The sequence below is a fragment of the Agrilus planipennis genome, unplaced genomic scaffold (assembly GCF_000699045.2).
Source record: "Agrilus planipennis isolate EAB-ADULT unplaced genomic scaffold, Apla_2.0 scaffold138, whole genome shotgun sequence".
NCBI classification, from domain to species: domain Eukaryota; kingdom Metazoa; phylum Arthropoda; class Insecta; order Coleoptera; family Buprestidae; genus Agrilus; species Agrilus planipennis.
The window spans coordinates 336,684-345,797 of NW_020439400.1; the positions used below are offsets into that span (position 1 = coordinate 336,684).

General features: G+C 31.8%; 2 long non-coding RNA genes across 4 annotated transcripts; one reads left to right on the top strand and one right to left on the bottom strand.

Moving 5' to 3' along the window:
* Nucleotides 1-64: 64 nt before the first annotated feature.
* On the top strand, nucleotides 65-1,593 carry LOC112905795. 2 transcript variants are annotated; one of them, XR_003232008.1, is made up of 5 exons: nucleotides 65-161; nucleotides 231-356; nucleotides 546-814; nucleotides 1,208-1,485; nucleotides 1,555-1,593. It is a non-coding gene; the product is annotated as an uncharacterized LOC112905795 (long non-coding RNA). The 2 variants fall into 2 exon arrangements; XR_003232007.1 differs by lacking the exon at nucleotides 1,555-1,593 and having other exon boundaries at nucleotides 1,208-1,544.
* Nucleotides 1,594-1,944: 351 nt separating this feature from the next.
* Nucleotides 1,945-5,734, bottom strand: LOC108735789. Of its 2 annotated transcripts, XR_003232010.1 has the most exons (9): nucleotides 5,548-5,734; nucleotides 5,229-5,423; nucleotides 4,792-4,908; nucleotides 3,515-4,442; nucleotides 3,258-3,396; nucleotides 3,070-3,188; nucleotides 2,587-2,833; nucleotides 2,053-2,325; nucleotides 1,945-1,983 (listed from the first exon to the last, which is right to left on the bottom strand). It is a non-coding gene; the product is annotated as an uncharacterized LOC108735789 (long non-coding RNA). The 2 variants fall into 2 exon arrangements; XR_001937630.2 differs by lacking the exon at nucleotides 1,945-1,983 and having other exon boundaries at nucleotides 2,004-2,325.
* Between the last annotated feature and the right edge of the window lie 3,380 nt (nucleotides 5,735-9,114).

The window sequence follows — 9,114 nt, forward strand, 5'->3', positions numbered from 1 at the left end:
TTTTTTTTTTTTAATAATACAGGCTTGCTGTGTGATAACAACCTAGGATTGGATGGACAAACTACTTACAGATGTAATGTCTATGACAGTGTGACTTATTTTATTTCCAAAAATGCCTCTAATGAGCTGATTGAAAAATTCATTGGACATTGTTAACAATGGTAATTATCATCAATAATAAAATAACAAAACCTAGTGAACATATAAGTAATATTAAATTGTTTCAACAGGTTTCCATTAAAAAATAAAGATGAACATAAGGAGGTAAATCAAAAGGACTTGAAACGTGGAGAAACAGAGCCCCACTCATACTTTCCCCTTTTGGACTTGGAAAGGACAGTTGTATTTATGAAATGGTTTGTGAATTTTTAAATCTTGTATTTCGTTAGTTTGACAATAATTACCACTACATTTTTTTACTCTTCTGAATTGTAGTAGTTAATGATTAAGTTTGATATTTTGTAATTTTACTGATAGTAGTTATAGTTCTTAATATTTTAATACATAATATTTAAGATGAAATTAACATTAAATTGTTTCAACAGGTTATCATTTAAACACGTTAAATGAACAAGGAGACAAGAAAGATTCGAAACCTGGAGAAGTGAAGCCCCGTTAATGTTTTTTAGAAAAAACATGCGGTCCAATTCCACTGATGGATATAAAGTTGCGCATGTGATGTTGTGTCTTCTGCTCTGTGGCTCATTTCACTATCAATGGTATCATTATTCGTTTCAAAAGTATCTATTGTTAGAGGCACTCTCTGCTGTCAACGCTTAGGAATAACACTCGAGCACCTTCGGTAATCCTCGAGGTAAGAAATTGTTTCACTGTACTTTATTTTCGTTGTAATTTGTCATCTCTAGCGTCTATGGTTTTCCTTCTGACAGTTATGTATTATCCACAACAACTTAGCCGTGCATCTGTGATATTTGGTATTTCTTTTAACAATTATCTATTGTCTACATCATAAATTGGAGTTGTATGCATCTATGATTAGTTCGCAACATTTATCTGTACTATGATGTAAATTGACACTTGTCACCATTTTATAATTCTGTCATTTTACATGCGTTTTGATGCATGTTTTGTTGTTTTTCTTATCTTATTTATGTGACAGTGTAATTAATTGGTACTTTCTTTTAGGTGTTTAATGCCTTCCGTTATTAATAGTGTAATTAATACGTTTTTTTGTTCATGTTTGCAGATTGTTCAACTAATGGGAAAGAAGTAAAGTTCAGTTTGGTCCTATTGAAACAACCAATGTCCACATGGGCATCACTTTACCTGGATTGTTCTCTCGATTAGCTGTGTACATCTTTGCCTTGCAACATTATGAAGTTAATTTTCAACAGATAAGCAAGAACAAGAGGAGATTTACTTGAATTCCACTCAAAGAACAAGTTTTCTTCTTTGGCATTCCTTCTGGATTTGGTTTGCTTTTTACACCTGAGTTTGGGATGTTACAATCTACAGTTAATTAAGGTGAGAATACTTGATATAATTAATTTTCATTGCTCTTTATTAATCTATTTGCCACTGTATCTGTTTCAGATCGACGTTGGAGAAAACAAAGATGACCCCGTAGTTGAAATAGTTCTTTATCTTGCATGCTCTATCAGAATTCATTAAGTTGATTTTATTCAAATTAATTTTTTATTTTGCATGTTCTTGTTTGTTTTTTTTTGTGGTTAATTTGATTTAGTTTTTATTTTGCATGTTCTTTTTTGTTTTTTTTTTTTGTAGTTAATTTGATTTAGTTTTTATTTTGCTTGCTTATTTTTGTTCATTTTGTTNAAAAAAAAACAAAAAAGAACATGCAAAATAAAAACTAAATCAAATTAACCACAAAAAAAAAACAAACAAGAACATGCAAAATAAAAAATTAATTTGAATAAAATCAACTTAATGAATTCTACTAGAGCATGCAAGATAAAGAACTATTTCAACTATGGGGTCATCTTTGTTTTCTCCAACGTCGATCTGAAACAGATACGGTGGCAAATAAATTAATAAAGAGCAATGAAAATTAATTATATCAAGTATTCTCACCTTAATTAACTGTAGATTGTAACATTCCAAACTTTACAGGTGTAAAAAGCAAACCAAATCCAGGAGGAATGCCAAAGAAGAAAACTTGTTCTTTGAGTGGAATTCAAGTAAATCTCCTCTTGTTCTTGCTTATCTGTTGAAAATTAACTGCATAATGTTGCAAGGTGAAGACGAAAACAGCAGATCCAGAATACAGCCTAGAAAAGACATCAGTTCTTGGTTGCTTCAATACAATCAACCTGAACCTCAATTTTCTCTCATCTGTTGGACGATCTGCAGAAATAAGCAAAAAAATATTAATTAAAGAAGGGATTAAGTTATGTAAAACATGAAATACTATAAAAACATGCACCAAAAGGCAAGTAAAATAACTACATTATAAAATGGCGATGTGGGCGTCAATTATATTTATGACAGGTAAATGTCAAAAGCAATAGAAATAACCATAGATGCTCTGGACAATAGATAACTGCACGAAGAGAAACCATAGACGCTAGACATTGCAAATTATTATATGAAAGTACAATTGCTTACCTCGAGGATTACTGTATGGTGCTAGAGTTTTATTCCTAAGCGATGATAATAGAGAAGTACCTCTAACAGTAGATGCTTATGAAAGGAAAAATAAAACCACTGATTGTGAAATGAGCCACATAGCAGAAGACATATACATTGGTGTCAATTGGACTTCATGTATTTTCTAACAACTGCACCGTTTAGGTCCAAAAGGAAAGAGCATTAAAAGGGCTCCACCTCTCATTTCATGTGTTTAAATAATAACCTGTTAAAACAATTTAATGTTACTTTCATCTCAAATATTATGTTTTACATATTAAGAACCATAAAAATCTCCAGCAATCAAATAAAAGACCATCACACCAAACAAATTAACTATTACAATTTAGAAGAGTAAAATATTACAGTAATAATAATTGTCAAATAAATGGAATGCAAGAACTGGAAAATTACTAATCATTTCGTAAATACAACTTCATAAAATAATTAAAGATTTCTTACCCTTTCTACAAATGGCCTCTTTTCAAGCACAAGAGAGAGAAGCGTGAGTGGAGCTCTCACGTTTCGAATCCTTTTGATTAACCCTCTCTATGTTCACGATATTAGGATGTAATGGAAACCTGTTGAAACAACTTAATATTGGTTATATGTTCACTACACGTTATTATTTTATTATTAACTATAATTACTATTGTTAACAGCAGTGCCCCATGAATTTTTCGACTAGTTCATTACCATTTCTGGAAATATAAGTAAGTCTGATTGTTGCAATATTACATCTGTAAGTAGTCTGTCCATCTAATCCAAGGATGTTATCTCTTAGCAAGCCTATATTATAAAAACAAAACAGTCGTTAAAACCCAATCTATAAAATAAGAAAGCAAAAGTTTTTTTTTGAGAAATTTAGAATTTTAAAGGCAGAATAAATCTTTCAGAAATACTTTACATTTCAGTACAAGTAATCCTCACGACGTGGTCCATCGATATGAAAAATCTGCAATCATCGCTTGAAACTGTTTTCAAAATTGAAAAATTCTACCAGAAGCCCAATTATTCCACCTCAGATAAACCAAAAATGTAAAAATTCACAGTAGATGGTGGCGGACACGTAAGATGCCATGATGAACTCCTATGTTGAAGCACCAAATCGTTTACGCTAAAATAAATCTACGCAAAAATAATCAACACCCCTTAATCACTAAATAGAAACGTATTCTACACAATTAAATGAAACCACTTTTAAGATCAACTAAAAAGCTAAGGCCAAGCGAACTTGTACGGGGCGGCCCTACCTCCTTCTACAAGGCTGAGAACAGAATAGAACAAGTGAAGTAATCATAGATGCACCGAAACAATAATTTATCCGGTCGACAATAGATATTTGTTAAAAAGAAAGTACCAAAGTGCACAATAACGTCACTTAATGCTCCGAACAATAGAGAATAGTTAGAACAAATACCAATAGATGCACGATAACATTGATTTATGGTGTGAACAATAGATTAATTTTAATTGATACCATAGATGCAGGAAAACGCCAGCTTGGAAAGAGATGCCACCGATGTAGAACGTTAACTTATTTTGTGGACGATACCATAAATTTAGGATAACGTTAATTTATGCTATAAAGAACAATTAAAACTAATTATGTCATGCCTTAATTAACTGCAGAATCAAATTTATTGTTTTAGTAGAGTTCAAATAAATCTCCAGTTGCTCTCACTCATCCGTTGAGAATTAACTACATAATGTTGGAAGGTGAAGACGAAAACAGCAAATCAACAATAAAGTCCAGGAAAACGTCACCCATGTAAACGTCAGTTGTTTCAACATGACCAAACTGACCTTTAATTCTTTTTCACTTGTTGGAAAATCTGCAGAAATGGACAAAAAACGTATTAAGGATTAATTACACTCCTATATAAGTAAGATAAGAAACACAATAAAAACACGCCCCAAGAAACAACTAAAATAGCTGAATTATAAAATGGTGTATTTAAGAATTTATGCGGTAGACAATATATAATTTTTTAAAAAAAGTACCAATGATGCAGGATAATATCACTTGATGCTGCAGAAAATACATAATTGTTACAATATATAAATGAAATGCTGTAGATATTTGAATAGTCAACTTATTGTGTGAGCAATACTATAAATACACGATAACGTCAATTTATGCTGTAAAGAGCGATTAAAAATAATTATTTTATGCACTCTTACCTTAATTAACTGCAGAATGTAGCGTTCTAAAGTATACAAGTGTGATTAGTAAGCCAAATTGGGGAGAGATACCACTGCAGACAATCTGTTTCAGTATTTTCCAATTTGTTGGATAATCTATAGAAACAGGCAAGAAAAAATAATTAATTACCATCTTTAAAGCAAGTAAATCAGTAATTTTTTAATGTGACAATGTGATAGTAGACCAAGAAAATAATAGATACACAACATACTATTAATTAATGAGCAAAACAAGATTGCAAATTTACATACTAATAATTTGTTAAGTTGACATTCACACTGATAGAAAGGTCAGTTCCACGTTAATTCTACTGTTCTGATTTTCTCATTTCAGAAACGTTATTTAAATGTAGTCTACTGGAAGTAAGTTTTTGCAACTTTCTTTGTCTAAGAAATTGATGTTTCTGGGAACTTACTATTTTTAATTGATACTGTTATTTAACAGTTCATTGTTATAAATGCTGCCTGTAGCATCAGCAATACACAGCCTTCTTGGTTTCTAGTGAAAAAATGCACTTTAATGATTCCTTTGGGTACTTCTACATCCTGGAGTGAAAAATGGCTGATATGACGAATGCTTCTTAACACGTGGCAACAGTTTTATAATGATCCTATAAAATAAAAACAGTATTCAGATATAATTAATTTAGCTAATTATTTACAATACAATAAAGCTAATTCTACAAAAAAGTAAACTCGGCAAATTAAGTATAATCGTAAAAGAAACAAACAAACCTTTTTCCAGGTTCGAACAGGGGAGTAGGAGCAATCAGGCTTGCCACGGATTTGCGGTGGCTAGAGTATGAAGTAGGTATGACGCATAAAACGCAACTCAGAAGCATCATATTACATTTCTGCGACGGTTCGCAGCAATAGTTTTGTAATTTAACCAATAACGTAGCGACTTTCAGTTCCACTTTTTTAAAACTGAAAATATGAAATATAAGAGCAAGAGAGATAGTGAAAATTTAGAAAAAAAAAATAAAAACATTAATTAAATAAATAGGGTAAATCGTGAGGAGAGGAAGAGACTAGCAGTCTCTTTTAAAGGGTGCGGTGGGGTCATTAAAAATCTCACAACTTTTTAATCAGATATAGGTACATTATTAAACGCAATACATAGGGGAGAGGTGGCATGAAAGGGACATTTTTGTTTCGAGGACCCTAGTAAATAAATGAAATAAAAAATTAAACATTTACGAACAAAATTAGGAAGCTCAGTTATGCCAGTATCGAAATAGGACAAAACAACAAACCATTCTTTATCCTTAGCTGTATATTTTTTCAACTTAAAAAAAAAGTGTTTTGCCCCTTTCATTAATAGAGTGTATTGAAAGGGACAAGATGGTTTATGAAAGGGACAATACCTAATAATAAGGAAAAGCTGAGCTTGTACTTTGCGATACACGTACTGATTATTAATCAATAGGTACGTGTACGTATGCTGAAAGACTACATTTTTCAAAAAAATTAGAAATTAATAATTTACTTTTTGATTGTTAATTTTGATGTTGCTCGATTCCTTTACTGCTAAATTGTCTTTGATAATTCGCCCTACTTGCGTTAAACTTTCTTTATTGTCTCGGAGTGTTTCTTTTTTTAATATATCTATCACATTTTCTAAAAGTAATTATTATTTTCTGGGATTTCAGTTATAATTGCAGTTTTGACTTTGCGTTTCTTTTCTCCTATTTTTCGAGCTGTAGCTTTAGGGTACGACCTAATCTGCTCTGGAGTTAATATAAGGTGTGGTGGATTTAAAACGCAGAATGCGTCACTTCACTGTTGGAAAATCCAATCCAATAGAAGGTTCAAACTGTTGCTTACTATGATTAATAGATTCAGTCTGTACTTCTATATCATTGGAAGGTCTGCGATGTTTTGAGGTGACTGTGGACGATTTATAGTGAAAGAGACATCATTAACTTAGAAAATATTGCTAACCACGAAAGGGACAGTTATAAAGGGGACTTCCCTTTCATAACCGTTTATTATGTCCCTATCATGATTATTACACAAAATTGGAAAATCTAACTTCTACAACTATCATTTCATCTAAAAGGTATCTTACCTACTGTTTATTTCTAATTGAATAAATAACATAATACAGATAATTGCAGGCAGTTCAATTAACTATTTGGTACACACTACAAAAAGTTTGGAAATCATTAAAAAAAATCTACTTTTGAGCATGAAAAAATTCACAAGCACAATACTCGCGTCTGTGAAAAGACCGGACCATGAATTTTGGTGCAAATTAGTGTGAATCGATGTTACCACACAACAAAAGTATTTCTATCCTTAGAAAATATGTTATTTGCCCGTAACTTGAGTTGTCCCTTTCTATACGTGTCCCTTTCATGCCACCTCTCCCCTACACACAATGTGTGTTGTTATTTCTATGCACAGGTATAACAAAGTAAATGGTAGTGATTGCTTAATAAATCACCCTAATCCGCGCAACATTGGTTGCCTATGTTGATTTTTCTGGGGCATGCAGTCCCCAATCAAAATACTTCTGTTTGTTTAACATTTAACAAAAATCGGGCTTCGTACTTTTCTTAAGAACACCCTAAAGTATCATTTGTCCAAAGCGCAGGTTCTAACTCATTACTATGTGCATGGAATTTATTTAATTAGTTTTAACTTTTTTTTTAAATAAGACAAAAACGAAAAGTGCATTAAAAAAATCGCTTCGTACNATCACATTTTCTAAAAGTAATTATCTTTTTCTGGGATTTCAGTTATAATTGCAGTTTTGACTTTGCGTTTCTTTTTTCCTATTTTTCGAGCTGTAGCTTTAGGGTACGGCCTAATCTGCTCTTGAGTTAGCGTAAGGTGTGGTAGATATAAAACCCAGAATGCGTCACTTCACTGTTGGAAGATCCAGGCTGTGGTTCGTTTGATATAGAAGGTTCAAACTGTTGGTTACTAGGATTAATAGATTCAGTATGTAGTTCTTTAGTATTGGAAGGTCTGGGTTACATTTCCTTGACGTTTGCAATAAATTCAATTTGAGTGAAAATATCTATAACATCCTCATTATCTGCACTTACTTTATTAAAAATTTCGTTAGGACCAGCGATGTTTTGAGGTGACTGTGGGCGATTTGTGGTGAAAGAGACATCATTAACTTGGAAAATATTTCCAACCACGAAAGGGACAGTTAGAAAGGGGACGACCCTTTCATAACCGTTTGTTGTGTCCCTTTCATGACTATTAAACAAAATTTGAAAATCTAGCCTCTACAGTTATCATTTCATCTACGTATCTTACCTATTGTTTATTTCTAATTAAACAAATAACTAATTACGGACAATTGCAGGCATTTCAATTAACTATTTGGTACACACTACAAAAAGTTTGGAAATGATTAAAGGAAATTTACTTTTGAGCATGAAAAAATTCATAAGCACAATACTCGCGTCTGTGAAAAGACAGGACCGTGAATTTTGATGCAAATTAGTGTGAATCGATGTTATCACACAACAAAAGTATTTCTATCCCGAGAAAATTTGTTATTTGCCCGTAACTCGAGTTGTCCCTTTCATGCCACCTCTCCCCTAGATAATAAATTTTGACTAAAATTGCAGTTGATACCTTGACTTTGAACTATTGATGATGCAGGAAATAATAAAATTCACTTGTAGTCTAAATTTTAATTTGTTAATTGTTGTTATAATTTTTTATGAAGTAATTTTTAATAGAGTTGATTGTCAGATCAGCCGAAACTGATAGTAGCATTCTTCTCGAAGACGTTTTTGAAGGGTTTTATGAACATTTTTTGTATTGTTGATGTGTATGCATAGAGAAATTCTTCCTTAACACAAAACGACTTGAATATTTGCTGTAGGTTTATTTTTTACAAATTGTACCTTTTCTTACATTGCAGTGGATAAGCGATTACGTATCAGTAAAATTTGCTACGATGTAGGTATAAGAACGGGAGTAATTAATTTTTAACGAATTGCGACATTTCGCAGTTTTTTATTTTTTGTTGAACCGATCATGAACCAATACGCATACTTTAAAAATTAGAGTACCACTTACGTTTTTAATAGTTAATAGTTATTTAATAATTTATTTAAACAAAAAGATATTCGGAAAAAGCGTTTAAAGTAGAGATGCACACATCGACATGGTATTAAGAATACGAAAGAATGGAAAAAAATGACGTTACGTAAACATAAATGGGTAAATTAATATCCTCTGAGAAGGTAATTGCAATTTTATTAATTGTAAGACAAGTTTCCAAACCACCATTGAGATATTACCAAGAGGCGTAATTTTTTTTCCTTGTCT